Below are 8,156 nucleotides of genomic sequence, written 5' to 3'. Positions count from 1 at the left end.
CTGACTGCGTGTAATGTTTTATTTTACCTTTATTTAACCAGGCAAGTCAGTTAAGAACAAATTCTTATTTTCAATGACGGCCTAGGGACAGTGGGTTAACTGCCTGTTCAGGGGCAGAACGACAGATTTGTACCTTGTCAGCTTGGGGGGTTGAACTTGCAACCTTCCAGTTACTAGTCCAACACTCTAACCACTAGGCTACCCTGCCGGCCAATGTTAAAAACAATTTTTTTTTTTTAAAGGTCCAATTCAGCAGTTCTCAATACCAAATAATTTCTGGGTAACAATTAAGTATCTTACTGTGATTGTTTTCAATGAAGAATGTCAATAAGAAATAAAAATATCTTAGCAAAGAGCAATTTCTCAAGCCATAATTTTGCTAGAACTTGTCTGGTGAGTGGTCTGAGTGGGTAGGGGAAAACTGAAAACGAACTGTTATTGGTAGAGAGGTTTGCAACTCTTTCTTATCGGTCTATTAACTATTTTAGTCACCAGGCAGAACAAAACTCCATCCCACGAAACAGGCTGAAATTTCAAACTACTCACACACTAAAAGGGCGTTATCATAATTTTCACAATTTCCCAGTATTATTCCAACCTCAGTGTGGAAATGTATATAAAGCACAGGAAAATCACTTTTTTTTGACTGGGCCTTTTAAGAAAAAAATCCTGGTAGGTTGTAGGTTTACAAAACTCTATGGCTGACACCAGCCCAAACATTGACAGGAGGGGCATGGACTGCATCCTATTTTTGGTGATGCAGAGGAATGATGATGAAACCTGATGTCTTTGATATGTCTCTGAGACACTGTAGCAGAGCAGCAGCACCTGATACAGACAGGCCCTCAGTACAAAACTCTCAGCCAATAGTTGGGAGACTGAAGCCCAGCATAACTCCCAATGCCAAAATAATACCAGTGAGTCATAGTTGCCTTTAGGCCGCACTGCCATTATCTTCCTTGTCTCAACATGCAGTCTAGTCCTCTCATCAGGAACTTTAATTAAACATGGTATATGAAGACACCAGATACCCAATCTCACCCGTCTCCATCTGTCTGACTGTATACTGAAAAATAAAGTGTTGACATGTCATCTTTCATTTTCCTCCTGTTCCATGTGCAATGTGCCCAAGTAAGAGGGACCTGCATTGTGTGTGTGTGTGTGTGTGTGTGTGTGTGTGTGTGTGTGTGTGTGTGTGTGTGTGTGTGTGTGTGTGTGTGTGTGTGTGTGTGTGTGTTAATATCTGTAGTTTTATACTTGGCTGGTAAAAACATTTATTTAACTCCAAAAGGGGCCATCCCTGGTAAAATACAACTCAAATTACATTAGCAGATGTGTGCATGCTTTTGTTTTCCCTTGAGTGATATGGGAGTTACTTTTATAAGTGCAATGTGTGCAAGGGAATGGTAAACTGGAATACTGGAAAAAGTCTGTCTCTCTGCCAGTTCAATTGGAAACAATACTCAATATCCCTCAGATTCCTTTCTGCATCCAATCAAAGTAAAGTGTGGGATAGACAACCTCTTGGCCAATAAAAAAGGGACATTATGACATACCTCTTATTGGATGAAGTGCCATTTTTTAAAACAAATACAAGTGTTTGGCTATCATTAGTTTCCTATGACCCAATAGAGATTGCCAGTCTAAACAGCTATGTAACTCATTTAGCCTGTAAGCATTGTAGAACAAGAGGAATAATATTGTGTAACTAATGTGTGTTCCAGTGAGACTGTACAGTATAGCAACTCAAAAGGAAAACAACAGCTTGGAAATTCATATGTAATCAAGAATACAGAAACAGAGCAAAGCTTTTCAAAAAGTAAAATGACTCCTTTGTCTGATCTCAGAGGATGCATCGTGTTTTGGGTGAGTTCTCCAGATGGCTAACACATGTTCATTTACTTTCCTCCTGCTATCAGTCTCTTCTCTACAGTAAGGTGATCTGCACCAGCAATCAGCCGTCAATAAAATTATTTCAGCAGTCCAGCGACAAGATCTAAACTCAACATTTCTTCTTCCAAGACCCATGTTTACCCCATTTGTCTGAACGTCTGGCTGTCCCTCTCCCAAACACCACTAACAGAAGAAGGAATGCTCAAACACATCTCAGCTGATGGACACACATGCAGAGGGCATACCAAGACAGATAGATGGATGAATACAGACAAAGCCAACAGGAAGAGAGAGCGAGAGTTGACAGGGTAATGTTGGAATCCAAACCGTTTGAGAGCAATACAGCTGTATTGATTTTGTGTGCATATGTGTGTGTGCATTTTAGTGTGCATACATCTGAGTGTGTTCATGTGTGTGTACAATTATATTGATGATACATTTGCACTAGTGCCAATATCACTGTGTCGAGCTCTGAAAATAAATCCTGAGCTTTCAGTCAGTACAGTCCACACAGAGGAAATTGGACATCACACAGCAGTTTTAAATAAGAGTCTCAATTCCTTTCAGATCACACAGCCAAGAATTCTACAGCTAGAGACACTCTCAGGGTATCTGCCCATACTTGCCTCTTGTTGCATCTATATCAATATTGAATAAAGGTGTTGGCAGTTTTTCTTGTATTAAAACAGAAAAAGATGCTGAGTGAGCTATTGAGGAATGCCTCTCTGCTCTTAGCAGTATTGTTTGCACTCTCTGTGCTACAGTGCATGCAGTTGCTTGTAACATATTTAACCAATCAACCTTTACCAATGCAAACCTAATGAGAAAATATTAAGTGTTGAAAGTTCTGTCCCATTCTTGCATCAAGTGGTAAATATTTCCAGTCCTACCCACATAAGAAATACTACAGTTTACTATAAAATACTATAGTACTTACTACAGAAATATGTAGAATTCTGTAGTAAACTGTAGAATCCGGTACTCCACACTAGTATCCCTTGATCTCGTAGTGCTTACTACAGACTTTTGCAGTATACTATACACTGTACTACCCCTTGGTCATGTGTAGTACTTACTTTAGATTATTGTTGTATACTGTAGAATACTATACTACACACTGTAGTATCCCTTGATCATGTAGTGCTTATTTTATATATTTTTTTGATCGATTGGACTGCTAGCTGGCTTTACTGCTAGCTTTGTAGATGCTGTTTTGAACGTGCTGTCCTTGGGAAGCTCACGCTGGGGATTTCCTCTGAGGTTCCCCCTCGATTGTGCAGTGTTTACTATAGAATTCTGTAGTATACTATACTCCACACTATTATCCCTTGATTGATTGATTTTATTTGACTATTTAAAAAACACAATACAACCACCCGTGGATACAACACACAAAAAAACAACATTGTGGTCCTAGTTCAAACATGTTACACATGTACAGCTAACCCACATGAAATAAATACCATTGTATAATTTGGTCTAAATATACTATTGTATAATTTGGTCTAAATACTGGAGTATTACAATATTTATATACACAGTATTCACTGTAGTGTTTTTGCGAACTTTACTGTGGTAGTCACTGTAGTGTTTTTGCAGACATTTTTGTAGTATGCACTAATGTTTTTGTGGACAACAATGTACTTTTATTTTCAGAAGGTTTGTGTGAAGAGGCTTTTCTGGTTTGAGGTCCAGGCCGTTTATTTGCAGCGCACTCCAATAAGGTTACAGTCTTTGTAAAGTAATTTGCATTTAAAAAATATCTATTGTTTATGTAAATGCAATGGTTAACCATTTGTTTTCACCATAAGTAAAGTATTGTTTGGCCACTGTTTTTGGTCATCGAATGAACTTGGTCAGCTGAATCTCTGTGAAAGCATTGTATTTCAGAAAGCTATATTGGAGGTAACAGATTAAGTCATTTTGGTGAACTCTTGTTAATGTGTTATTTATCAGTGTCAAACAAACAAACATAATCCTCACTTTAGTAAAACCTGGGTGTCTCGAGCTCTGAATACTGATTGGCTGAAAGCCGTGGTATACCACGGGTATGACAAATTACTTTTTACTCGTCTAATTACGTTGGTTACCAGTTGATAATAGCAATAAGGCACCTCTGGGGTTTATGGTATATGGCCAATATACCGCATTGTGGCGTAAATAAGAACAGCCCTTAGCTGTGTTATATTGACCATATACCACACCCTTGCGTGTCTTATTGATTAGATAAACTTAGCTTGTTCTTTACATCTGCCTCTGTACTGTTTACCTTCATTTGGCCTAGAACCTGTGTCTAACATTTAGATGTTACAATTGTTCTAAATTGTATATTTTTGCTAAGGTGTTGTCTGGTCGATTGCATTGCTCAGAACTCACCTAACTCAATAGGTGGCCTGTCATGAACCTGTGTGTACTATGTTCTGGTTGAAGTGTTCCCCTCAAGTAACTGGCGTCATCTTTTAGCTAACCCTTGACGGCAGGTGTTACAATATACTACAGTCACGTCTGCAAAAACACTGCAGCGTATACGGTCATTTCTGAAAAAAACAAAAACATAAATACTATAGTATACTACAGTAAAATAATACATAAATACTATAGTATACTACAGTAAAAAAAAAACGCTACAGTGAATAGTGTAGTGTATAAATATAGTAATGCTACAGTATTTAGACCATGTTATAGTACTTTTCATGTGGGTAACCTGCACAGACATGATTACCTCTGTTTTGGGATCATCTCTCTTGAAATTGGATTATTTATAAATCATGGGTTGGAACCAAAATCATTTTCCAATCGTTTTGTTCTGAACCCCCCCCACTATTATTTAACCCTTTCGTTCCAGAGTTCCAACCAGCAAAAAAAAAAAGATGTGAACCAGTTCGAACCCCCAAGAGAGTACTGGTTTAGATGATTCCTTTTTTAACCTGTGAAATATTTTTTTTTTAGATTTAGCTCATTAAATAGCTTCAAATCAGTGTGGATAGAGCAGGCTTGTTGCTTACATGCGTGATGGACAGACAAGTGTAGCCTATGACGCAAGATGCGACTGAAATGTTGCGGGTGGGGAGAGGGTGAGAGAGGATCGAAGCACTGGGCATCTTGTTATGACATGCATTATATGAACTAGGTCCACAGAATTATACTTAGGAGGAGCGGCTTGAATGGAGGAACTTTGAATGTTCTTTGAGCTAACTAGCTAACAAGCTTGTGTGTGCAGAGCGGCACCAGAATTAAAAACATATTTTTGCAGTTGATAAATCCAACATAAAATCTAGGCCTATAGTTTTCTTAACTTGCACTGAAAAAGTTAATCCATTGTTCTCTAGTTAATAAAAATCAAGCTTGTAACATGAGTACAGTAGCCTATGCCAAAGAGGGGACAGTGGGAGGTAGCCTAAAGACGCATAGGCAACAATGTTCAGCTTGCAGGCAGACACTGGAATAAGTTTATGATGACCAGAGAGGGCTTAGCATAGGTGTTTTGTTGCATTTTGCTGTGGAATTAAAAGGAAAACAATGCCTGGAACGTAAAATAATGTTATTAACCAGTTCCCATGCTTCGGGAAAAAAAAGTTTCTGTTCCAAAACAGTATGGATCACATTCATTCCAGGTTCCTTTTCTGATCCTTGAAAATGTTTGTCATTTTCGGTTCTGTTCCCTGAACCGGTTCCAACCCCTGTTATAAATACGCGCACACACACACACATTCATCCCTTCTCATTCAATTGCCAAGTCATTTTTGCACCTGCAAATCATTTGACACAATATAGCAGGCTAATAAAGTGAATACCCCAGTTTCAATGAGGCAACTGTCAACCTGTGTAGTTTCTGCACAATGGAGAGAAGAAAATACATTCTTTAAATGCATCAAATTGGAACCACATCGGCAAACAGCTCAAATAAAAAGAGGTATTAAGAGTGAGGAAAGAGTGAGATGGATACAGACAGGCAGGAGGAAGAGGGATGAAGAGGGAGTTGGACCCAGAGATGGGCACAGGCAGGCCCTGTTTCTACCTTCAGAGCAGCTGACACCTTCCTCACTCATGGGTATTCTCATTTCTTTCAACAACAAAACTGAAAGCAAAGCAAAGACTTTTGAGAGAAAAGTATATTTGTCTTATTCACATTGAACCACATTCATTAAAATGACAGTTGTGTTCTGCAAAAACAACAGTTATGTTCTCCCTCCCCCAGCAGTGGTTTCATGCCATGGTTAAGCTCAATAGGTTGAATCTGCTTTTATGAATTGTTTGTTTTCTCAGGAGTACATCAAATCCACACGTTGAATGTCAGTTGAGGAAAGAAAACAGGTGTATGTTGCAATTACTTTTTAATTAGTAGCTGGTCTGTGAATCTTTCATGCTGGACATGTCTTGCTTGACCCCCAATAAGCCAAGATGGAGACAGAGAGCCTTTGTGTCAAAACTGGGAAATTACTCATTTCCACAGGCTCTCCCCCAATCTAAACCTGGGCCAGAAACTGTGGCTGTAGAGGTTTGGTGCAAGAGCTAAAAGATAACCTTGTTGTGAGCTGCAAACTTCAACAAGTTGCTCCTTCAGAAACATGGAGGGAGCAAGCCATTAATGCAGCCCAGCTGTCTTTATTGCTGGGCTTTCACTTTCTGGGTTGTGGCAGGAGTGTTTAGCAGTGATTGGACCTGGCAGCCTGCACCGTGCTTTACCTGGAGAACAGGGAGAACCACCTGGAATTGCTCTGCTCTGTGAGTATACTGATAAACCCCTTAATATACTGTTAAACCCAAACTGCTTCAATACAGACCCAATGAGTATTTCACATATCACTTTTTGCACAATATTTTACCTGCATTTCTAATCTCGGAAACATGGCTGCTGTAGCTCAATTTAAGATAACTTTTATAGCTCCAGGTGGGAATATCTGAGTGAGTGTCATAAATTCAGACACTTACACAATTCTAAAGCTTTACCTGTAAATGTGAGTGTGGGAAACGGAAGCAATAATTTGAACGTGGCACTCGATGTGGCTTCAGCATATCTGCTCTCTTAATCCTGAACACAAAACTGGGATGAGCACTGCCTTTGTATATGGCAGAATGGCAGACTAAAAAAGCAAGCCCCAGCATGCACAACATTTTGTACAGCGGCAATATTGTGGCAAGTAAGGAATCTTCGGTTACAATGAGGATAGAACAACATGGAGGTAAGGTAATACTGGTAGAAGGGGTGGGAGTTGGAATACATCAGCACACATCACAATGCCTAAAATGAATTGTCACATAAAGTCATAACCAGCTCAGGCATATACTGTATACCGAGTAATATATTTCACTTTCACCCCTTTTGTTTTTAGAGTATTTTTTTTATTTAACCAGGCAAGTCAGTTAAGAACAAATTCTTATTTTCAATGACAGCCTAGGAACAGTGGGTTAACTGCCTGTTCAGGGGCAGAACAGCAGATTTGTACCTTGTCAGCTCAGGGGTTTGAACTTGCAACCTTTTGATTACTAGTCCAACACTCTAACCACTAGGCAACCCTGCCGCCATTGTGTATTATGACTGGATGCATCAGGGCATTTGTTACAAAACCAATTAACAAGCCAGCTAATATTGTTGCACTCATCTTGGGGTCTTAGGCCTAGCTAACTGGTCTGTAACCTGACTAGGTGTGTGCAGAAGTCAGGGTATGTGGACCGTGTTGGATGCATGTACCCATGGCACAGCGACCTTACCTGGGTCCAGGGCTAGCTCCGCCTTGACTTCTGCGTCAGCTAGCGCAAGTGGGTTATCGTTGTTCAAGGTGAACAAAATAAATGTATACAAAAATAACTAAAAAGAAGCATGCCTAAACTAGAGAAGTTAACTAAGCCAAAAACAGACAAATGCCAGCTGAGGCTTTCAGACACCTCTCTCTGATTCACAATCAATCTGATAGCCAACACCTGAGTAATCATCAAGGCTTCCTGGCAGAGCATAACCTGACCCGGTTGGTGCTACCACCTGGAGTATTAAAGTGTAGTGTAGTGTGTAATTATGATAACACTAACCTACCTAACCTATTCCATAACACATTTGACTCACCTGGGTGAGTAACAGGTTTGAACCAATGGAAACAGCAAAAGCCTTAAAGGTGTGGGCTTGGTCTTACCCGTGACCTCTGTCTGCTGCATCTGTAGTGCATCAGGCGCATCTGTAGTGCATCAGGCGCAGCAGCAGACCTGCATGGCATGTATGGGAGCCTTTACAATGGACGGAAAAGGAGTGAAAAAAAGAGAGACCTCTG

General features: G+C 39.8%; 1 protein-coding gene across 1 annotated transcript in view; it reads right to left on the bottom strand.

The window, feature by feature from the left end:
• rgma (repulsive guidance molecule BMP co-receptor a) overlaps positions 1 to 7,851 on the bottom strand; it is a 58,592-nt gene extending 50,741 nt beyond the window's left edge. The window contains exon 1 of the mRNA XM_035791072.2: positions 7,606 to 7,851. The gene's annotated coding sequence lies outside the window, so the exon portion shown is untranslated. The remainder of the gene's footprint in view (positions 1 to 7,605) is intronic.
• Between the last annotated feature and the right edge of the window lie 305 nt (positions 7,852 to 8,156).

This window comes from Oncorhynchus keta, chromosome 17, assembly GCF_023373465.1.
Source record: "Oncorhynchus keta strain PuntledgeMale-10-30-2019 chromosome 17, Oket_V2, whole genome shotgun sequence".
Classification (NCBI taxonomy): Eukaryota; Metazoa; Chordata; class Actinopteri; order Salmoniformes; family Salmonidae; genus Oncorhynchus; species Oncorhynchus keta.
This window is presented reverse-complemented; position numbering and strand designations above follow the sequence as displayed.